Source organism: Dromiciops gliroides, chromosome 4 (genome assembly GCF_019393635.1).
Source record: "Dromiciops gliroides isolate mDroGli1 chromosome 4, mDroGli1.pri, whole genome shotgun sequence".
NCBI lineage: Eukaryota > Metazoa > Chordata > Mammalia > Microbiotheria > Microbiotheriidae > Dromiciops > Dromiciops gliroides.
The window spans coordinates 241,238,359-241,263,901 of record NC_057864.1 but is presented as its reverse complement, the minus strand read 5'-3'; positions in this window follow the sequence as shown (position 1 = coordinate 241,263,901).

The window sequence follows — 25,543 nt, the reverse complement described above, 5'->3', positions numbered from 1 at the left end:
TCAGGAGGACCTGAGTTCAAATCTGTCCTCAGACACTTGACATGTACTAGCTGTGTGACCCTGGGCAAGACACTTAACCCTCATTGCCCCACAAAAAGAAAAACAAAAATAAATAAATAAATGGGCACATTGCCATATTTTTTTTAAAAAAGTGTCATTCTGTCCTCTGAATCCTTCACTTCTCTATCAGGAGGTGGCTAGACAGGTTTCATCATTTGTCTTCTAAAATGTTGTTTGGTCATTACACTGATCAGAATTCCTAATTCTTTCAAAGCTATTTGCCTTTACCATATTGCTGTCACTGTATAAATTGTTCTGGTGCTATTCATTTCACTCTGCATCAGTTTGTACAAATCTTCCTAAATTTCTCTGAAATCATCCCTTTCATTTATTCACAATACTATTTCATCAATTTAGATATTATAACCTGTTCATCCATTCACTGATTTATGGGCACTCACACACATTCTCATTTCTTTGATACCTCAACAGAGTTATAAGTACTTTTGTACATCCTTTAAGTTTTGTTTTGCTTAGGACTCACTTGATCTGACCTCTCATTTCCACCTCCTCTTTCTCCCCTTTTCCTCCTTTTTCCCCATTAAATTAAATTTATTTCTGTACCCAATCGTGTGTGTGTTCCTTTAACCAGTTCAGAACAGAAGTGTCAGCTGCACCTCCACACTCTCTTTGTACAGCTATCTACTTAAGCACCCTAATTATATGAATTATTTTCCCCTAACTTTCCCTTACTTTCCCCCCCCTCTCTTCCCTTTTTAAATTCTTCTCTTATATTCAAGATAGACAAGAACCATTTCCAGGCTTTGTCTAATTAGACTCCTTTCTGATCCCAATGTTGATAGGGCTCAGAGGGGATATATATTAGAATATAAGTAGTTTATCTTTTTTGGTTATTGTTTTTGTTTAGTCGTTTCAGTCATATCTCACTCTTGGGGTTTTCTTAGCAGAGATACTTAAATCGTTTGCCATTTCCTTCTCCAGCTCATTTTACAGATGAGGAAATTGAGGCAAATAGGGTTAACTGATTTGCCCAGAGTCACATAGCTAGTAAGTATCTGAGGTCAGATTTGAACTCTGGAAGATGAGTTTTCCTGACTTCAGCCATTGTACTCTACCCACTGCACCACTGAGCTGTCCCTTTAGCCTTGTTTAATTCTTTATTATTGTTCATTCATGTTTACCTTTTAATGTTTCTCTTAACTCCTGTGTTTGAACTTCAGTGTTTCTCCACAGCTCTGGTCATTTCATCAGGAATGCTTGGAAATCCTGTTTCATTAACAATCCATTTTTTTTTCTATAGAATTCTATTCATTGTTGTTGGGTAAGTTATTCTTATCTGTAAGTCCTTTATCTTAGTCTTCTAGAATTTCATATTCTAAGTTTTCCATTTCTTTATAGTAGGGGATGCTAAATCATTGGTGCTCCTGACAATGCCTCTTTAGTACTTGAATTCTTTCTTTCCGGATATTTGCAATATTTTTTATTCTTTGATGTGGAAGTTACAGATTCGGGCTTTGATATTCCTGGAGGTTTTCATTTTGGGGTTTCTTTCAAGAAAGGACCAGAAGATTTTATTTCCACACTGTCCTTCTAAGAGCTTTGGGTAATTTTCTTGTAATATCTCTTAAAATATGATTTGTGGGTTCTTTATTATTTATTTATTTTGGACATGGCATTCAGATAGTCCAATGATTCTTTTTTTTAATCATAAAAGTATTTAATTATTTTCCATTTACATGTAAAAATACTTTTCAAGATTTGTTTTCATAAGATTTTTAGTTCTAAATGTTTCTCCCTCCCTCCCTTCCTTCCTCCCACCCCAAGACAGAAAGCAGTCTGATATAGTTTATATATGTACAATCACATTAAACATATTTCTGCATTAGTCATGTTGTGAAAGGGAATCAGAAAAAAAGGGGAAAACCTCAAAAAAGAAAAAAAAAACATGTAAAAAGTAGATATGGTATGTTCAATCTGCATTCAGAACCCACAGCTCTTTTTTCTGGATGTGGAGAACATTTTCCACCATTAGTTTTTGGAATTGTCTTGGATCATTGTATTGCTGAGAAGGGCTAAGTCTATCACAGTCGATCATCACACAATGTTACTGTTATTGTGTACAATGTTCTCCTGGTTCTGCTCACTTCACTTAGTGAGCAGTCCACTTAAGTCTTTCCAGGTTTTTTTGAAATTTGACTGCTCATCATTTCTTATAGCACAATAGTATTCTATTACATTCATATACCACAACTTGTTCAGCCATTCCCCCAATTGATGGGCATTCCTTCAATTTCTAATTCTTTGCAACCACAAAGAGAGCTGCTATAAATATTTTTGTGCATGTGGGTCCTTTCCCCCTTTGTATGATCTCTTTGGGATACAGACCAAGTAGTGGTATTACTGAGTCAAAGGGTATGCAAAGTCCCATAGGCCTTTGGGCATAGTTCCAAATTGCTCTTTCCAGAATGGTTGGATCAGTTCACAGCTCCACCAACAATGCATCAGTATTCCAATTTTTCCATAGCTTCTCCAACATTTATTACTTTCTTTTTTTGTTATATAAGCCAATCTGATATGTTTGAGTTGGTATCTCAGAGTTGTTTTAATTTGTATTTCTCTAATAAACAGTAATTTAAAGCATTTTTTTATATGGAAATAAATAACTTTGATTTCTTCATCTGAAAACTGCATGTTCATATCCTTTGACCATGCAATGATTTTTTTTTTTTGCAGGGCAATGGGGGTTAAGTGACTTGCCCAGGGTCACACAGCCAGTAAGTGTCAAGTGCCTGAGGCCGGATTTGAACTCAGGAACTACTGAATCCAGGGCTGGTGCTTTATCCACTGTACCACCTAGCCGCCCCCATCCAATGATTTTTAAAGTTTTCATCCTTAATCTATTTCTCAGGTCATAATTTTTGCTATGAGATACCTTATATTTTCATCTATTTTTCTGTCAATATTTCTTGTCTCCTGCAATAAACAGCTTCTATTTGGTTCATTCTAATTTTCAGGAAGTTTGTTGCTTGGGCAAGGTTTTGTACCTCTTGTATCATGCTGTTAATTCACCTTCCATTTCTTTCTTCTATAGTTCTCATTCCTTTTCCATTTTTTTCATGAGCACTCTCATTTTAATTATACAAACATTTTTAACTTAAGAAAATCCTCTTGCTTCATCTCTTCCAGGAATTCTGGGTAAATTTAAGCCTGTGACTTTTCTCTGACGCTTTGCTCATATCTTTGGCATCCCTGCCACCACATTAACTCTTTATGGTGGGATCCTTTTTTTTTGTTGGCTCATTCTTCTAACCTATTTCCTAATTGTAGGGCTGTGCTCTGCCACATTTATGAAGGGAAAGTCTGAGCTGGTCTTATCACTGCTTTCTTAGAGTATTATTGTATTATTCTGGCATCTTAGGGACAGCCTGAGGACCTGCAGGTTTTCAATGTTCCTGAAGTAATCTGATCCAGGGAAGTCTGATTGCTTTTCTTCTGGTCTGAGCTCTGCAAATTTCTAATCTCAGTTTTAGTCAAAAGAATAATAGAAAGCTTCTGGACTCATTCCATTTCAGCCAAAATTATAGTCTCCCCTTTGGTCTGTGAATCTTGTCCTGATTATTCTTTTGTTGGCTAGGTTAGATGCTGGAACTGAGATATTGCTCCACTCTTGTGGTCTAAGCCAAAGATTTGCTGCTTGCTTATGACATTCCTCCTTTCTTTACACTGTCCAGAGACTCCCTACCCTCCCAGGAACTCTAATCATGTGCATGCGTACCTAAGTCCCCTTATCAGTCTACCCTGGATCTGTAACAGAACTGGAAGTCAGTGACAAAGCTGCCAGTTTGCACATGTCCACATTGAAGTGCCCCAGTATTGATTTAAGAATGACCCAGTATGGGTCTGGGAGCTTCTCTTTCCCTGGTGCACAACCTCTCAATGGGGGATGGAGTGTGTGGATAGAGTATACTCCTGCTCCAACCCAGCTTACCTCCCTGTCAGTCCTCCTACCTGACCTGTGTCAGAGAAAGGACTCACTGTGACTTTTTTTCTGGATTTACCAATTAGGATTTGGTCTGGTTTAATTTCTTGATCTGTTGAGAGGAGTTTTGTGAATGAGAATTTGGTTACATTATTTGCTGTTATTTCACCATCTTGATTCCACTCCTATTCATTTCAATTATTAATGAGTATTCTCTGCTTTTCAGTGTTTTTTGAAAACAATATATATATATATGTATATATATATATATACATATATATATATATATATATATATATATATATAGTTCTCTTGGTTCTGCTTAATTTGATCTTCATCAGCTTATGCAAATATTCTAATATTTTCCTAAATTCTTCATGTTTGTCATTTCCATGGCAAAACAGTGTTTAATTCCATTCAGCTACAGTTATTTCTTCAGCCATTGAACAATGGATGGGCACGCACTTGGTATCTGGATGTTTTTTCATCATTATTGTTAAAAATGTACCTCTGTCAAAATTTTAGTATACATGGGACCTTTAAAATTTTTTCTATTGTAGAATCATAGATCTAGAGGTTGAAGATAAATCCATAGCTATTTATTCCACTGCCTTCATTTTATAGACAAGGAAACTGTAAGCATCAGAACCCAGGTCATCATCAGTGTTCTCTGGAAGCAGTGGTCTTTGCACTATCCCACAATGACTCTGAGCTCCTTAAGACATGTGTGATATAGGGTCAGCTAGGTGGCACAGTGGATAAAGCATTAGCCCTGGATTCAGGAGGACCTGAGTTCAAAATTGGCTTCAGACACTTGATACTTACCAGCTGTGTGACCCCGGGGAAGTCACTTAACCTTCATTGACACCCCCCCGCCCCCAAAGACATATGTGATATATAAATGAATCAGAATATGAACACTTTCCTTGCATAATTTCTAAATGTGTTGTTTTCTAGCACATTTGGAACAATTCAATTTCACTAATAGTTTATTAGTGTGCTAATCTTCCAATACTGTCTATTTCCATACTTTATCATTTATATGAGTATGAGAAAAAAGCCAAGATTTAAAAAATATATTGTGAGATTTAAAATTGGATACTAGAGCATTAACCTCCCCTTTAACTGTTTCCCTTATTTTATCTCCCAGATAAGTAAGTTAAAGAAACTGCTGGTCTCTGGTTAGAGTTTTTATTGTTTGGTAATTACAAGGTGATGTTGATTAGAGGGATAGGAAAGTAGAAATACAAAACAAATAGTCTTAAATCTAAGCTTAGTCTATATTCCGTATAAAACTCACCAAAAACCCAAGGCCACCTTTGGGGAGAGAGCCACGTCAGGCATGTGCTGCTACGGCAAGCTGGGCTGAGTCAAACTCCAGTCAGCGTCTGTCTGAGCAGCGCAGCCAGTGAACCAGGAGAGCCGAAAAGACTTCCCACTTCCATTCTCTCCTTGCCTTTTAAGCTCGCACCCCGGAAGTGGAGTGCTTAGCAGCCGGACTGCCGTGCATAACCCATGCACAGCCATCGGTCTCCTCCCCGAAAGGGTGGTCCTTCAAAAACTGGCTTCTTTCTGTATTCACTAACTGACTGTTAAAAACTTTTTACCACAATATATATAAAATAGTAACATTATCTATAAATAAATGATAAATATCATTATATGTGAGATATATCGTATCATATCCAGTTATATATTACACATGAAACATGATATATGAGGTATATAATTGTATTTCTATATAATAGTCATTTGGAACTTTTGCTTAAAAATTTACAACCATTCAAATGTGAGATGCTATGAAGCAGCAAGTTCCTTGATACTGAAAGTATTCAAATGGAATCTATTTGTCCTCTGGAAAAGAATCCTTTTGGACAGAATTATCATATGGAGTAGAAAGACCAGATGTCTAGTTCTGTTCCAACTTTCAGAATGTGAACTCCTATGAAACACCATTGAGACCCAGAGAATGACATTTCATATATTAAATTCTGCTCTCTGGAGAACTGTTAGAGCAGAACAAAATGAGTAGCTTACACTGATATCGCGACACTTCACAAATACTATCTCATTGTATCACCACAACAATCCTTGGGGGTAAATGTTATTTTATCCCCATTTTTCAGTTGAGGAAACTAAGGCAAACAGAGATTATGTGATCTGGCCAAGGTCACTGGCTGAATTTGATCTCAGAACTTCCTTACTTTAGACACAGTGCTTTATCTATTATTATTTATCTATTATACCACCCAGATTGGGCATGGGGAAGTAGCAGAAGTTATTAGGCATACACATAGTGTATACTAGAGCTATAAATACTTGCACCTGTATGGTTGCTCTGATTTTTTGCTATGTATGAATAATAGTCCTGCCCCATGGTTGATTAATTAACATGCTGGGAGGCAGAGGGGTGCTATATAGTATTAGACCACCAGATGGCAATTTGATGACATGCAAGTAATATAATTCTCACTCTTCCTTTCCCTTCCTCCAAGCTTTTAGTCAGTGACTCTTAATCTTGCCTGTCCTTCTAGAATTCTAGAAATAAATGATCTGAAAGTACAGGGTGTTTGGTTGGGTAAATACAAGATAGATGCTATCTTACCTGTCCTCTGGGGGCTTGAAGAACTATGAATTATTCTTTAACTCTCCAAACAGCCATAACCCATAGTTCTACTTTCTTTTATCATAAAACAGCAGTTCTTAAAGTATGGTTGACAACTCTTGTCTGGTCCCTGAGATTCTATCAGAAGTCTGATAGGTCAAAATTAATTTTGTAGTAATACTAAGAAGTAATTTGCCTACTAAAATACTACTCTATTTTTGAACTGCATATCTTTGTGAAGTCATATTTTCTTCCTATACTTCAATCAAAACCAATGTATTGCAACAGATTGAATGCAGAAGCAGTTATAAGAATCTAGCTTTTATTAAATCAGACATTAAAGAGATTTGCAAAAATATGTCAAACAATATTACTCGTGGCTTTTTTTTTATTTGGAAAATAGAGTTGTTTTTCATGAAAATATGTTAAGATGTCATGGGTTCATTATTGTTATTTTAAATTAATGCCTCTAAGTATGAGGCTTTGGATGCTGCCAACAAAATTGAAATCCTACTTCCAGTTAAAAGTTTTCCAGAAAAAAAAAAAGATTGATTTTGTAGGGGCTAATGGTTAGTTCCTAGAAATTTATCCCACTTTTGGAGATGTCTCAGAGAGCACAGCACCCCTTTCTGATCACTGCTACCTCTTCTGGATGTTAGCTAAAGATCTCTTTAACATTTGGATATGGAATTTTATCAGGAATCAAGGGCAAATTCACTGTCTTATTGTTTACAAAACTATTTCATTCCTTTTTACAAAAACAGGACATTTGCCTTTCCCAGTTTTGTGATATCTCTCCCAGTTTCAATGATGTTTCATACATGACTGAGAGCAACTGTGGGGACCAATTTTTAATTGGGGAGTGTTAGCTAAGCGGCTTGCCACAATATTGGGGCAAGGTAGGAGACCAGCAGCCTCCCTCAAATCAGAACAGGATTTATTTTAACAAGAATGAACTTAAAAAAACAACAACACAAATGGGGCAGCTAGGTGGTACAGTGGATGGAGCACTGGTCCTGGAGTCAGGAGGACCTGAGTTCAAATCCAGTCTCAGACATTTGATACTTACTAGCTGTGTGACCCTGGGCAAGTCACTTAATCCCAATTGCCTCACCAAAAAAACCCCAAATCAAACAAACAAAAAAAAAAAACACAAAAAGGATCAGTAGGATCAAGGGAAAGGAAAAAAAATAGGGAAAGGCATATTATACAACCTGAAGAAATACAACCACCCAGGAATCAGCTGAGAATACACAGCAGAGCTCCTGTCACCTTCCAGCTTCCAGCTAGAATGGCGACTTCTCCCCATTTCCCGAAACCCCACACAGCCCCCAACCAATTGTCTGGCTGCTCTGACAGTCACATGACTGCCCTCACTAGGCTTCCAATCATTATAATTTTTCCAGGCCCATGTAGGCATCGGCGAGTGTTGATGACATGAGGTGCCAGCACCATGGCAATGGCTACAACCAGTGCGATTTGCTGAGCCAGTATGCGCTGAGGCATAAAAACCTCAAATAACAATTAATTCTTTAAACAGCCAAGCAGTGACACAATCTTTCAGCACCTGAGAAATAGCTCCTCTACAGTAACTTTACTTGAATGTTTTAAGGGCAGCCAGTTATTCAGTTGTTTTTCAGTTATGTCTGACTCTTTGTGACTCCATTTGGGGTTTTCTTAGCAAAGACACTGGAGTGGTTTGTCATTTCCTTCTCTAGCTCACTTTATAGATGAAGAAACTGAAGCAAACCGGGTTAAATGACTTGATTAGGGACACACAGCTAGTAAGTATCTGAGGCTGAATTTGAACTCAGGAAGATAAGTCTTCATGATTCCATGCTCAGTCCACCACCTACCAAGGACAGGTGTTCTCTAATCTCCTTACTTATCTTGGTTATCAACTTCCTGATAGCTATTTTTATAACACTCCTTCTTGAACAAACATTATCCTTTTTCTCAGAGACAACAGAAGCAAATTAAGAATCAAGGAGTTTTTCACTATTAGCAATAGCAAAAAAAAAAAAAAAGTAAATTTCATTTTCACACATCCATACCCTTTCCTCCCTCTAACCCTGAGAGCAACAAGGTTACAGTTAACTTTAGCTCAGAAAAGATTGCTGAGGTTGAAATTAAGGTAGAAGATTCTGTAGCATTCAGTTGTGTTCTTGATTTATTCACAGATACTCACAACCATAACTGACAGAAAGCTGTGCCAAAGTAAGCAGGATGTTAATGTGTCTATAATTGGTCCAAATGATTAAAATCACACTTAGAACAGTTATCCCCGACAGATATATAACTTTTGTGGAGTCACGGTGTTTTATAATTTGAAACAACTTTAAAGTTGCTTCCATATGTTTAAAAGTATTTTCCTAACCACATATGTTGTAGATAAGGAAGAGTAGCACCACTTCCATTCATTAACCTCTAGAATAACTATCCCAGAACCACAGATCACTGAGTCACCACCACTGTGTTTACTTAGTCAGAAAACAGTCCATCGACAAGCATTTATTAATCATTTATTATGTCCCAAACACTGTGCTGAAGAATTGGGATTACAGAGAAAGACAAAAATACTGTCTTTAGCTTTATGGAGCTCACATTCTAATGGGGACATTAATGGGAATAATGGGAAACATGCAAATAATTACATGCAACATATATTGACGATAATTTCAGAGAGAAGGTACTAGTGGAGGAGAGGAGAAGGGACCAAGGTCCTTCAGCTGAGTATTGAATGAAGCCAGATTCCTGAGGAGTGGAAGAATACTCCAGGAATGGAAAAGAGCCAGTGAAAAAGGCATCAAGTGTCATACTCAAGTATCAGTAAGATGGTCAGTCACTGTATGCAGAGTTCATGTAGTATAAGACTGAAGAGGTATGAAGGGGGCAGATTGTGAAGGGCTTTAAAAGCTAACAGAGGATTTTATATTTTATATTTATATATTTGGTGGAGATTATTAAGTGAGGGAGTATTAGAAAACTTGTTATGATAAAGCATATGTGAGAAATTATTATTAATAACTGGTATCTTGGGGAGATTCATAATCCCCCTTCTTTTTAAGTCCTTAAGGTTTTTTTTTTTTTTCCTGAAGGACTTTACTGATAAGATTTGGACTAACTTTCTTGCACCAGAACACACCCAGGTGGAAGCTCAGGTTGTGTGGGGTCTACATTTTTTGAATTGGTGACCTCACATAGACATATTTTCCCGTTCAAGTGACCCCCAGTCCTTCATTTTAATTACAGCCCACCTCCAATCACACAAACCAATTAGATTTGGTAAACCACTTACGATTAGAAGGGTGTATAAGCTATGAGTCCCACTGTCATTTTGGTCTTTAGTCTAAGAGAGATGTCCAATGATGATCCTTTTATTAATAACCTGCTGGCCTTATTAATAAAATGATTAAATTACCTAGAAACTATGTCTCTCAAATTTTTAATCATCACACATAGGACTTTTAGTCACCCGTTTCTAGAAGACGGCTTGAGTGGGATATGTGAGCAGGATATAGTGGACTTGAGTCAGTTCAGACTCTGAGGCTGGGGTCTGGAAAGTACCCGACCCCTAGTCCCTATTATTGCTAGACCATTCTGTCCTTATTCCATCCCACTGCTGAAGCACAGCCCCCCTCCCCTTGTTCTGTGGCCAAGCAGGAGAGCTGTCTCCTGATGGTGCAAACCCACAATGTTACCACCCCTCCCTTCTTGCATTTCAAAGTTCCTAGCTCTTGGTACCACCCCTCCCCTCACATGGGTGAGGTGGTTTCATAACCATCTGCCCCCTCCTTACACAGGTGGAGTGGTTTCATTCTTTCCCCTTCCCCATCCCCCAGCTCTCAGACATAGTTGAGCATGCATTCATACCCCCTGATCACGAGCTCAGCATGAGGACAGGATGGGACAGGATAGGATGTTAGATTGTGAGTCCACCCTGTGTATGAGGGGACTGCCCCTCGAATTTCTATAAAAACCCAACTTATGAGCTCATTGGCATGCTCCTCATTCCTTACATAAGGTCACCCATTTTCATGAGAATGAAATAAATCTGTCTCTGCTTGACTTGGTGGTCTTCTCGAGTTATTTGGGTAAACTGAAGCAATTGTTTCATACAGGGCTTTTCAAAATTCTATGTGTTAGATTAGCAATAAGTAGAGAATGTTGCACATTCTCTGTGTAAAGGACCAGAATGGGTAAATCCATGTGTGCTCCAAGGACTGGGTACTCACTGGCCTATTCTGTCATTACAATTGTAAAACAAGGCACTTATTCTCTTAATGGAATTTAGATATCTCTTTCCTCAAATGGGGAAGATCCAAGAGTGCAATGGCCAGTTCTCTAGAGAATGCAAAGGACAGTTCTTGAGATTTAAATCCCTTTATTTATAAGAGGGAAGGAAACCAGTGAAAGAAAATGCCTGTACAAATTAAAAGTAAGATTTTATTAAGTAGGGAAGAAACTCTAACATGATCATGGGTTCTATTCAGCTTATGGCCAAAAAGTACACCATGGGATAGATTGCAAGGGTTTGTATACAGTTTAAACAAACAGATAAGGAATTTAGAGGAAAGGTGGGCTTAGAAAGACCCACTCCCAAAGGGAAGAGGGTGTGTGTGAAGGATGTGGCCTTTGATACACAAATCAGAAGGCATTCTTTGTGATGGGCAGTTCAGTGCAAGGTCTTGATGAGATCTCTTCAAAAAGAAAAAGGAATATTTCAAAGTTGGGAAATAGCTGAAGATAAGGTCCATATCCTTATTCATATATCCTGCAGTCTTTGATTGACTTCAGAATTATTGATTCCTTGAATATCCAGATGGGTTTACTCTCAGGCATGCAAAGGATTGTTTGCCTGTTAATCAATGCAGCCAATCCTCATACAGTTGTTCTGGCTATCTGGATGACTGGGGAGGGGGAGCCGCTCAAGCAAATCAAATTACCCATTTTCATATAATCAATTATCTAATATTTAATAAGTGCCTACTATGTGTCAGGTAATATGCTAAGGGCTAGGGATAAAAAGAAAGTCAAAAGCAATCCCATTACACAAGTCAAACTGAGATATTTGTAAAGTGCTTAGGACAGTGCCTGGCACATACTACATAAGTACTATATAAACGACTATTCTCTTCCCTAATTTTTGGATATTTTTCGAGAGAAGTAAGGGAAATGTGCTCTCCACATTGTAAGCAGGCCATGTTGCTCAAGTCTCCAGGGCCCCCTCCCCCTCCTTTTTCCCCTGTCTGCTGAGCTGGCAGTTACAGTTGCCTAGGGCAGATAATAAGAAGGCCACAAAATCCTTGTCCAATTAGAAGTTGTCCTACAAGGATGATTTTTCCCCAAACCAGTCCCTCTGTGTCCCCCAGCAAACCCTAAATTGTACTGTGCTTGCTTAATAAGCCTAATGCATAGTATCTAACACACCCTAGGGTAGAGATTTAACATTATAATTAGACATGCATCATATGATCAGGGTGGGAGTACATATTTAGGAGTTAATATGAAGTAGGAATGTCATGAAAAGTGTGCATCCAGAGTAGCCAGCCAATGGCAAAATGAGGGAGGAACTTTGCTTTAGATTTAGGGATAAAAAGGGAAGTTTACTGGGGCAAAGCACACCATTCTTCTATAATGCGTTAGCCATTCTTTCAAGAATGTAATAAAGTCTTCATATATTCACCAAAAGGGAAACTCCAGTATTTTTATTTCTGACATTTTTGTATGGACATTTGAAGCTCATCCTCATGGAGACTGTATCAGCTTTGGTACTCACATATCATCAATATCCTAAATTGACAAAACAGAGAAAGAAAATTATGGATCAATTTCTCTAATGAATAGTGATGCAAAAAATGTCAAATAAAATATTAGCAATGAAATTACAGCAATTTATCACCAAGATGATACATTATGATCAGGTGGGATTTATACCAGAAATTCAGGGCTGGTTCATTATTAGGAAAACTATCAACATAATTGACCATAGCAATTATAAGACCAACAGGAATTACATGATTGTCTGCATAGATGCAGAAAAAGCTTTTGACAAAATACAGCACCCATTCCTATTAAAAACACTAGAGAGGGGCAGCAAGGTGGCTCAGTGGATAAAGCACTGGGTCTCTATTCAGGAGGACCTTAGTTCAAATCCAGCCTCAAACACTTGACACTTAATAGCTATGTGACACTGGGCAAGTCACTTAACCCTCATTGCCCTGCAAAAACTAAAACAAAACAAAACAAAACAAAACAAAATAAACAAACTAGAGAGCATATGAATAAGTGAAGCTTTCCTTAAAATGATAAGTAGTATCTATCTAAAACTACCAGAAAGCATAATCTGTAATGGAAATAAGCTAGAAACCTTCCCAATACAATCAGGAGTAAAACAAGGATGCCCATTATCATCACTATTATACAATATTGTACTAGAATTATTAGCTTTAGCAAGAAGAGAAGAAAAGGAAATTGAAGAAATTAAAACAGGCAATGAGGAAACAAAATGATCACTATTTGTGGATGATATCATGGTATACCTAGATAATCAACTAAAAAAACTACTTGAAATAATTAACAACTTTAGCAAACTCACAGGATATAAAATAAACTCACATAAATCATCAGCATTTCTATATATTACCAATAAAAACAAGCAGCAAGAGTTAGAAAGAGAATTCCACTTAAAATAATTATAGACAACATAAGATATGAAATATTTGTATTATGAAATGCATGATGGATAATTTTATTATGTTAAATTAAAAAGGTTTTGCACAAACAAAACAAATGCCACAAAGATTAGAAGAAAAACAGAAAGATGGCAAGCAATTTTTACAGCAAGTGTTTTTGATAAAAGCCTCATTTCTCATATACATACTATATATATATATATATATATATATATATATATATATAAATGTGTGTGTGTGTGTATACAGTATAGGGAACTGAATCAAATTTTTAAGAATATGTCATCCCCCAATTGAAAAATGGTAAAAAGAAATGAACAGGCAGTTTTCAGAAGAAGAAACCAAAGTTATCTAGTCATATGAAAAAATGCTCTAAATCAGTATTGATTAGAGAAATGCAAATTAAAACAACTCTGAGATACCACTTCATACCCATCAGATTGGCTAACATAACAGAAAAGGAAAATGATAAATGTTGGAGAAGATGTGGGAAAATTGAAACACTAATGCATTGTTGGTGGAGTTATGAATTGATCCAAAAATCCTGGAGAGCAATTTGGAACTATGCCCAAAGGGCAATCAAACTATGCATTCTCTTTCATCCAGCAATACCACTACTAGGTCTATATACCAATAAGCTCATAAAAAGGGGAAAAGGACCTATATATACAAAAATATTTTAGCAGCCCTTTTTGTGGTGTCAAAGAATTTGAAATTGATGAAATTCCCATCAATTGGGGAATGACTGAACAAGTTGTGGTATATGAATGTAGTGGAATACTATTGTGCTATAAGAAATGATGAACAGGCAGATTTCAGAAAAACCTGGAAAAACTTAAGTGGACTTATGCTGAATGAAGTGAGAAGAACCAGGGAAACATTATACATAGCAATAGCAACATTGTATGATCAAATATGATAGAATTATCTCTTCAGCAATACAACAATTCAAGACAATTCCAAAAGACTCATGATGGAAAATGCTATCCACATCCAGAAAAATAATTGTTGCAATCTGAGTGCAGATTAAAGCATACTATTTTCACTTAAAAAATTTTTTTTTGTTTTTCATGGCTTTTCCCTTTTCTTCTGTTTCTTCTTTCACAACATTACTAACACGAAAATATGTTTAAAATATATATGCTATATCAGATATTTTGTTGAATTGGGGAGGGGGAATGGGAGGAAAGGACAAAAATTTGGAACTCAAAATCTTATAAAAATGAATATTGAAAACTATCTTTACATGTAATTGGAAAAAATAAAAATACTATTTACTTAAAAAAGAAAAACAAATAACAAAACAAAAGCTGGGGTGGGGGGAATCTGGGCAGCTATGTGCTAGAGTGGATAGAGTGCTGGACCTGAAAGTCAAGAAGAATCATCTTCCTGAATTCAAATCAGATCTCATAAACTTACTAGCTGTGTAGCCCTGGGCAAATCTCTGAATATTGCTTGCCTCAGTTCCTCATCTGTAAAATGAGTTAGAGTAGGAAACAGCAAGTGACTCTAGAAGCTTAGCCAAAAAAATCCCAAATGAGGTCATGAAGAGTCAGACATGACTGGAATGACTAAACAACAAATTTATTTATTTATTTATTTGAGACAATTTCACAGAAGCTACAATAACTTATCAGGAACACAACTTACTCTTTCCTCTTCCCTCTTATCTTAGCGGAAAAGGTATTCCTACTTATTGTTCAAGCTGATCACTCCACTGTATGTACTCTGAATCCCAAAAGCCGTTTGATCCTCCACTACTTTGCACAGCAACCTTCACCTTATCTTTTGCATCATCAGTATCTCTATCTTGACTGGCTACTTCACATCTATGGGGTTCTGCAGTGATGCTCAGCTTCCTACCTCTTTGTGTTTAGTTCCTCTCACTTTCTTTCTCTGACCAGACTGTGAGCTCCTCCCTGAAGGGCAGGCACTTTGCCATTCACTTTTTTATTTTTGTGAGGCAATTAGGGTTAAGTAACTTGCCCAGGGTCACACAACTAGTAAGTGTCAAGGGTCTGAGGCCGGATTTTAACTCAGGTCCTCCTGAATCCAGGGCTGGTGCTCTATCCACTGTGCCACCTAGCTGCCCCCATTCACTTTTTTTTTTTTTAATGTACTGCATAGATCTTCATAAGAATGCAACACAGTCTTCAAGATGTTAATGAAGAGCATAGGTCTACTTTATCTTTTAGGCGTGAGATCAGGAATTTTTGGGAATACTACCCTGGAACAGCAAGAGCTACTGCTCTAGTCATCTTCTAGGACTATCATTGTTCCAGCTCTTTTTTTTGCAAACTTCTGTGATTAGAAGGAAAATCAAAATACCCCCTGTCCCCAACAACTCAGGTGTATGCAGATGACTAATATGGTATTGTTGTCTATGAGATTGGACCAGATGTCCTGTTGTGGAAAACATCCAGCCACTCAGCACAATCCCAGGGGCTTAGAAAAGTTTCCTAGGATTGTCTAACTCTTTCTCTCTCTTTTTCACTTTTATTTTTTTTTCCAATTACACATAAAGATATTTTTTTGACTTCCAACTTTTTCTTCCCTTTTCCCTTCCCTCCCCCCTCCCAAGGATAGGTTATACATTACAATTATGTTAAACATATTCCACATTAGTCATGCTGTAAGAGTCAGAACAAAAGGAAAAAATGCAACAAAGAATAAATAAGAAAAATAAATAACGAAAAAGCAACAACCAACATGAAAATAGTATGCTTCAGTCTGCATTTAGACTCCATGGTTCTTTTTCTGAATGTGGAGAGCATTTTCCACCATAAGTCTTTTGGCATTGTCTTGTATTGCTGAGAAGAGTTAAGTCTATTAGGGTTGATCATCACACAATATTGTTGATAACTGTATACAATGTTCTCTTGCTTCTGCTCATTTCACTCAGCATCAATTCATGCAAGTCTTTCCAGGTTTTTCTGAAATCCATCTGCTTATCATTTCTTTTTTTTTTTTAGAGATGGATTACTTAGCTTTTATTGTTTGGGAATTAATTAGCCAACAAACAAGGTGATGCTGATTAGTGAAATAGGAAAGTAGAAATACAAATAAATAGTCTTAGATCTAAGCTTAGTCTATATTCCTTATAAAACTCACCGAATCCCAAAGTGCTTATCATTTCTTACAGCACAATAGTGTTCCATTACCTTCATATACCACAACTTGTTTAGCTATTTCCCAATTGATGGTCATCCCTTCAATTTCCAATTCTTTGCTACCACAAAAAGAGGAGATATAAATATTTTTGTACATGTGGGCCCTTTTCTCTTTTTTATGATCTCTTTGGGATGAAGAACTATTAGTGGTATTGCTGAGTCAAAGGGTATGCACAATTTTATGGCCTTTTGGGCATGGTTCCAAATTGCTTTTCAGAATGGTTGGATCAGTTCACAGCTCTGCCAATGCCAACTCTCTTTCTTACCTGCAAAAAAGGACTCACTCCTACTTTTGATCAGACTGTGGGTCATTGATTGGGGGTGGGGGGGAGTATGGGTTTGTTTTCATGAAAAAGTGCATTTCTCAGATTCATGGAGCTGGAGGTTGGAAGTTGGGTTAGGGAGGGGAGAAGTAAGGCAAATGTGTCCTGAAGAAAGTCATGGGGTGGATAAAGAAGGAGAGGTGAGCAAATTAGAGGTGGGGAGTGGTTTACTGACAGTTTCATCCCTCTTCCACTTTCTTTGTTGGGCTACCAGCCCCATCTATACCCAAAATGTTTGTGATCTTTTCTAAAGAAGTAGCTCAGTGAGAAAGACTGCAATATTCCCAGCTGACCATATTTCTGGAAGTTTTCCTCATCTTCTTCCAGGTCCATCATCATTGATGTGTGTGGGCACTTCCTTTATTCATGGTTCTGCCACCGACCTCTAGGGCAGGGGCTTTTAGCAGGGTCCTTGAGATTTAAAAAATACTTTGATATCGGCATTTAAATATAATTAGTTTCATTTGGAATCCTAAATATTTTATTTTATTCATGAAACAGCATTATTCTGAGGAGAGGTTCATAATAAACTTTACCAGACTGCCAAAGGTGTCTATAACCCAAAAATCTTTTTTTTAAAGAATAAACAATTTTGTTTATAGTTTTGGGTTCCAATTTTTATCCCTCTTTCCTTCCCTCTCCTACCTCCCCAGGTGGCAAACAATCATATATGGGTTATATATGGATGATTATGTAAAACATTACCATATTTGTCATTTTGTACAAGAAAACTTGATTAAAAGAAAAAAAATGAAAGAAAGTGAAAAATAGCATGCTTCAGTCTGTTTCATCAATATCAGTTCTTTCTTTGGAGGTGGATAGTATGTTTCATCAATAGTCCTTTGGGATTCTCTTGGATCATTGTATTGTTGAGAATAGTCAAGTCATTCACAGTTCTTCATCAAACAATATTGCTGTCTCTGTGTACAATGTAACCCCCAAATCTTTAAAAATCCCTGCTCTAAAATCTAAATCTAGAATCACAATCTAAAAATAGTGCTCCTAGCAGATATCTCTCTTGGCTTAGGTGTGGATGAATTCCTTCTCTCAATACTTCAACTACAACAAAGATTAATATTTTTAAAGGGCACTGTCCTATGTTACTGAGAAAATAAAGCAAAAGGAGAGACTTGACACTCTTAAATATCACAGAAATATTTTTCTGACACAAATCTAGTAAAGGGCAGCCTGACCTTCTTCCTAATCTTTATCTCAACTGTTTCTTGGAAACTCCCACACTCATCATCTGATTCACATTCACTGTTGACTTGTAGGCTTTTACCATTACCCTGAGGTAAAATTTGGTCTCCTCATCTCTTGTTTGAAAGAACATGTAGAGCTAGACTATTCCTTGTCTATGAGGTCTTTAATGATTTCCCCAACCACTATCAAACACATCTACCCCTGCCAACTCCCAGCACTGACTTCCTTTTTTGATGTATCTCCAAACCGGTTAATCTCCCAGAAAGAAATACCTGGTCCCACAGATTTTTCCCAGTCATGGTTTATCAAAATCAATCAATTTTTTGGTCATTTCTTTTTTAAAAAAAAATGCTTTTAATCACAAGGGCTGATTGTTCATTTGACTAATATTCTCTACAGGGAGGTATTCCACTTCTCGGTCTGTCTACATCCTCATAACTCAGGTCCTGACCTTCCCCTTCTTTCCTTACTCCCCCAGTACCCCACTACACACATACATATAAAGCACAGCAATTTCCCATAATCCCAATTTACAAATTTATAATACTACCAACATTTTGTACACACAGACAACACCCATCAAGAGTAATATGTCTTCTGGCTCTGACATGTATTAGCTATGTCATCATGGGCAAAGTCCTAAACCTAAGTCTACTTCCTCACTTGTAAAATTAGCATATGATAAAACTTGTATCTCCTAATTTTCCGGGTTACTATTTAGGGAAAAAAGTAATGGGAAATTCCTGATTAAAAAAAGGAAGAGCATTACTTACTTCATCAGGCCCTTTGAAACAATATGACTTCAGGCAGGAAAAATAATTCTGGGCAAATCTAAATCCTACCTGGAGCTTTTGATCTCATTTAATTTCAATTCAAAATTCAATTCAATTAAGTTCAATTTGAACTTTTTTTAACTTGAACCATACTGACTAGATTCCCAGAAGTAATGGGATCTAACCATTTTTATGCTTTCTGTAGCTCTGACACCAAGTTAGCAAGTGGAAATATATTTAGGAGGAAGAAGGGGCAAAACAAACAGAGAGGAGAGGGGAGACAGAAGGAAGCAGGTGAAGTGAGAGCAAGAGAAGGGAAGCACTTGGACAGGAGGAGGCAAATATTTTCTTGGTCTAACCCAATCCCCTTAGCTTTCAGGATGTGCAAAATACTTGATTAGCAAGCATATGAAAGAAAGAAGGAAATATGCAGCAAATTTAAAGAGAATACAGAGTTGTCAAATTTTAAAATATCAGAGTGTTATTCTAATATGCCCTTGATAAGGTTTTTTTTTTATAATTTTTTTTTTTTTTTTTTTGCGGGGCAATGGGGGTTAAGTCACTTGCCCAGGGTCACACAGCTAGTAAGTGTCAAGTGTCTGGGGCCAGATTTGAACTCAGGTACTCCTGAATCCAGGGCCAGTGCTTTATCCACTGCACCACCTAGCCACCCCCCCTTGATAAGGTTTTTACATATCATGGAGCTTATAGGTAGAAATATCTTCCTCACATTCAGCCTGAGCTTGCCATGTGACCTTGGCATTGTGATTTGGGAGAAATTTCTTGAATCCTCTCTTAAAACAATTGGTTCTTTTTTTTGTAAATTTTTTATTCATTTTAAATAAATACAAAATGAGAAAATAAAAAGAACATTGCCATGTACACAGCAAAACATGAGAGGAATATAAAGCAATAAATTTTCATTTCAAGAAAACCTATATAATAAATACTACACATTGTTTCCCCAGTTTACCCAGCTTTTCATTGCTTCCTTGTGGATTTTCTTTTGTTTTCTGATGTGTACTATTTTCTCTATTATTTCCCCTCTCCCCAAGCCCTAAAGAAGGATACAATTACACATACATATAAATATCTATAAACAAACACACATATACACACATTCATATATGTATTTATATATGAGTATATGTGTACACATGTATACACACATATATACATGTATGTATACATGCATACATATGCCTGAACTATGCATATTTCCAATTGTGATCTCTTACTCTGAAGGTGGATAACATCTTCCTTCACAGGTCCAAGTCTTTCCATGTTTATCAAAATCAACCAGTTCATAATTTCCTACACCACAGCAATATTCCAACATAATCACATCCTATATGAGAGATTGTCTATGAGAGTTTTCCCCCCAGTTGTCTGCATTCCTTCTATTCTTGGCTACAAGAAGGTCATGTAGACCTTAACTATAACAATGATACACAGACAAGGTGTAGAAATTCAAACTTATAAATGAAAATATTTTGAAATTAGACATGGGAATCAAAAGGTGACATGCATAGAAAAGGCCAAATTTGTCCCCAGATTCACCTTATGAAAGGTAAACCTCCAAAACACACCTCCCCTGAAAAAGGTACCTGCCTGGGGGTTGGCTTAAGCCCCTAGGAACTCCAAATTAGGATAAACCCTCCCCAGTACCTCTCTAAGGTGGAGATTATTATAATGAGACTGATAATCAATTTATCTATACTATAAATTTAACTATCTTTTCTTTCCCTATTTGAGAGATACCTTTCCACTTTTCTGGTTCTCTCCCTGTGTTCACTCACAGTATTGTAATAAAACTTGGAAAACTGAGTTACTGAGTCTTGTAATTCTTTTGGGATGACTCATGATCAATTTGACCCTAAATTCATCCCACATCATTTCTTTGTTTTAGAACTTCAGGGTTATTTTCCTTGATAATTTCTTGTAATACTGTATCGGGAATCTTTTTTTCTTTTAGTCATAATGTTCAGGCAATCTGACAATTCTTGTGGTATTTCTCCTCGATCTGTTCTCCAGATCAGTTGTTTTTCTGATGAGATATTTAATATTCTCCTCTATTTTTTCATTCTTTTGATTTTGGTTTATTATTTCTTGGTGTTTTAGAATATCATTGGCTTCCCTTCACCCAATTTTTTATTTTCTTAAATTTTTCATTCTCTATTTCAACTTAACTTTCTTTTCATAATTTTCTTGATTTTCTTGAATTGCTCTTATTTTTTTCAAAATTGTCCTTGATCTCTCTTATTTGATTTTAAAGTCCTTTTTTAAGTTCTTCCAAGAACTGTGTGTGTGTGTGTGTGTGTGTGCTTGGGACCATTTGACATTTCTCATTGTAAAGGGAATAGCTTTTTTAGCTCCATTATCTTCCTCCCTGATCTTCCCTATCCTCCTAGTAGCTTTCCATGGTTGGGCTCTTTCTTCTTTGCTTGCTCATTTTTATTTTGTTTTCTTTTGTTTTTAGTAGCTATCAGTATACTCAAGTTCAAATTCCAAGGTATGGGGAATGATGCCCCAAGCTTCAGCTTTTTTTTACTGTCATTTTCTGAGATCTGTCTTGGGGCCCAACCTTATATTCTCCTTTCCACTCCTAAGCCCAGCCACTGTCCCACAAATGCTCTTGCTTGCTGGAGTCCCTCTGATGTCTGCAAACTATACCTGTCCTCTGTGCCCTGGAATCGAAAACAGGAACACTACTCTCCTGCAAGTATCTACAGCCAGCAAGGGTCTCTTATTGCATTCACCCGGTCTGTACTAGCTACTTTTCCCTTCAGCAGCAGCCCAGGACTTGTGTGGTTAGCACAGCTGTCTGTGCTTGGCATACCTAGACAGAGGAAGGTCCTTCAATCTTCTCTTTAGCTTTCTGACCACTACATTGTCCATGAGGTGAAAGCTCCTGAGACTGAGGCTGCCTTCCAGCTCAGCTGCCCCCAGGGTTTATTGTTTGTAGATTCCACAGAGTTGGCCTGGAGGTGTTTGCACTTCACTCAGGTCAAATCTATACCCCTGGAGGTCTGGTCTTTCCTGGGGAGTTAGATTGTCTTAGAAGGACAATTTCTTTAACCCAACTTTTTATTTATTTCTTCTGGTGTGTGTGTGTGTGTGTGTGTGTGTGTGTGTGTGTGAGTGTGTGTGTGTATAGGAAATTTTGAGAGCTTAAAGTTTTCTGACCTACTCCACCATCTTCCCAGAATCTTCTCTATTCACTCCTATACCAATGACTTGAGCCAGTAAATAACCTAACTAGGAGCGTTCCACATAAGTGTAACTCCATATGCTTCTCTAGTAAAGTTGATGAATAATGTTGCCTCTCTCTTACCTGGAAAATATCTATGGGAAAACCCCTAAATAATATACAATATCACATATAAGGTAAATATGTGCAATTTTCATTAACTTTATTTCTTTACAACTGATGCCTGGGAGAAGCCAGGATTTGCCTGTGGATTCTTTTTTTGTGTTGTTTTTGTTTTTTTGCAGAGCAATGAGGATTAAATGACTTTGATGTAGGAGGCAAAAAAGGGTTAATAGAAAAACCTAAGACCCAAGCTCTAATACAGATCTTAGCTCTAAAAGGGAGTCAGATCCCAGTTAATGGATAACTTATATTAGGTTCTCATATCCATAGTGATCAGCATCCATAACGAACCAGAACTGGTCAAGTCAAACTAACAATAAAGGAAAAAGACAACCTATAGAAATTCTAATGAAAAATGATTCTATTTTGAAACTAGCCATGGAAATCAGAAAGAGACATGTGCAGAAAAGGCCAAATTTGTCCCCAGGTTCACTTTATGATGCGTAAACCCCCAAAACACACCTCCACTGAAAAAGGTACCTGCCTCGGGGGTTGGCTTAGGACCCCCAGGAACTCCAAATTAGGATAAACCCTCCCTTGTACCTCCCCAGAGGTGGAGATTATTATAATGAGACTGATGATCAATTTACCTATACTATAAATATAACTGTCTTTCCTTTCCTTATTCAAGAGATACCTTTCCAATATTCTGGTTCTCTCCCTGTGGTAACCCACAATATTGCAATAAAACTTGGGAACTGAGTCACTGAGTCTTGTAATTCTTTTGGGATGACTCATGATCAATTTGACCCCAAATTCTAGCCCACACCAACTTGACCAGGGTCATACAGCTAGTGTCAAGTGTCTGGGGCTGGATTTGAACTCAGGTCCTCCTGACTCCAGGGCTGTTGCTCTATCCACTGCTCCACCTAGCTGCCCCTGCCTGTGGATTCTTAATGGAGTTATCTCACACAGCCTTCAACCTTGCCTTTCCTGCAACTGTCCCTGCTTTCACTGCCCCATCATCAAGGGAAGACCAGATTAGGAATTTCCCCTTACTAACTGGAACAGCTTTACTCTTAGAACATGGAAGAGTGCTCAGGACAGTCACAGAGCAATCCCATAAATGGGGCTCAGTTTGGATGCAGTAAAATGTGTCTGCCAAGATCTGGATACTTCCTTCTCCAAAATAGGATCACAGTGGAGATGATGACAGAGAACATTGGCATCTGCCTGATCCCATTGGAATCACAAAGAATTCCCCTGGTTCCAAAGACCTGGATCTCCACTCTTCCCTGACATTGGGAGCTTCCATTCACCAGGTGAAACTCTGTGTACCCTGGGGAGAAGGAGACAAGGTTTTAGAAAAAAATAAGAATAAAAAGAATGACTTTCTAATTCCAGTATCTCTTACAGATTGAGAACAGGTTAATGGCCCTTTTTCACCCATCCAGCTCAGCTGTCATCTCATCACCATGTCCTCTCATAAAACATTCAGAATGAAGAGGTTCCTGGCCAAGAAACAGAAGCAGAATCGTCCCATTCCTCAATGGATTCGAATGAAAACTGGTAATAAGATCAGGTACAACTCAAAGAGGAGACACTGGAGGAAGACCAAATGGACTATAAAGAATGGTCAGTGCAACAAAAGACATTCTACACCAAGACCACCTTCCCCCCCTTATCATGCCATCCATCCATCCATCCATCCATCCATCCATCCATCCATCCATCCATCCATCCATCCATCCATCCATCCATCCAACCATTCATCCATCAATCACTGATAAGAAGTAAATAATACTACTACTGCCCTACCATTTTGGAAGCTGTCTGCTAAGATGCAGACATCCAAAAAAAAAAAAAAAGACAACAAAATGTTAAATTTGTCTTGCCCTTAATGTTTTTCATGGATTGTATTCATTTGTTCTGGTAATACATGTGTTGTGATATAGTTTAAATTACTGTTACCTGCATCTCTGTGTAGCATTTGTAAGTTTGAGGTTATGCTTAAGAGGTAGAGATCATAATGAAACAAGTTAATCCTGTCAAGAAGAACCAAGCTCAAGACCTACCTCAAAAAAGCCATCATAACAATAACTTCTCTGTGTTTTGTTTTGTGTTCTAAGGAGTTATAAGAGAGCACCTACCTCATAGGTTTGTTGTGGGGATCTAAGATTTGCATGCCTTCAGTGTAAGCCTCCAGTGATGCTAATCAGGAGCTATCTCAGACAGATTATGCGAAACTGACTGCTCATTTATCAAACTCACAGTCAGAGAAGTAGCCTGTTGACCCCCTGCTTATTTCACACAATAAACTATTTTAGTTCCTTGTTGGGAGGTGGTAAGTAAGTGTTGGAAACCTAAAAGTTGTTGGTTATTTGTGTGTTTGGGAAGGCCCAACCTTTGTTAGGAATTAGACCTGGTTCAGGTGAATGGCTTCATAATTTTTTGAAGATGCAATTCTGTTAATAAAGGGCTTCTACCAAAATAAAATAAATAAATAAATAAAATAATAAAAAAAAAGAACAGGTTAATGTCATTCTTTGACTCTTATTTGAACAAATTTCTACAACATCCATGTTATGGCTGCACACCTCTTGTAGAAGTAGCACTGTGTAGTATGATTGGAGATGGGATTCATCCTCCTTACTTTGGAACTCTTTAGCCCACATTTGTTCATCTCCCCTTCCAAAATGAGCTCCATTCAGGACAGCTATCCCAACACCTTGATGTTTGTCCTTAATTTTCAAAGAGGATCATGATATCAGGGTGATATCATTACTTTTGGTGAATTGGATTTAAGTGAGGGAGGGCTATCTATGCAAGGCCACTAACCTCATTCTGTCCTCCAGAGCCATCTAGGTCTGGTGACAAGAAATATATCAGTATGACTGGAGATGACCCCAGATGTTTAAGGAAATTAAGGTAAAGTGACTTGCTTAGGGTCACACAGCTAATAAGTGCCTGAGGTGAGATTTGAACTCAGGTCCTCCCAAGGTCTGGTCCAGTACTCTATCCACTGTACCACCTAGCTGCCCCATCCCATTCCCTAGGCCATCATAGATGACCTTAGCAGTAGAATGAACAAATTTCCAATTACTGACTGTGGCCCATTCTTTCCCACAATTTATTTCAGCACTTCTAGAGCAGGGTCTATCCTCTCAAACCAGCTGAACAAATCCTAGGGAGCAATAATATCAAGATTTTCCTGATGGAGAGTCATAGACAATGGAGGGAAACTTTGTGACATCCCTAAGGGAGAAGCATGGAAACATTGCTTTATTAAGCATATGATAACTAATGCTTTTTAAAAAATTAAGCATTTTGTATTTAAAAAATTATTTATTAATTTTAATATTCTTTTCTCTTTAAATTATTAGTTCCAAATTTTCTCCCTTACCCCTACCTCCTCCTACACTGCAAAATGGTATCCATTAATTATATATGTAAAATCATGC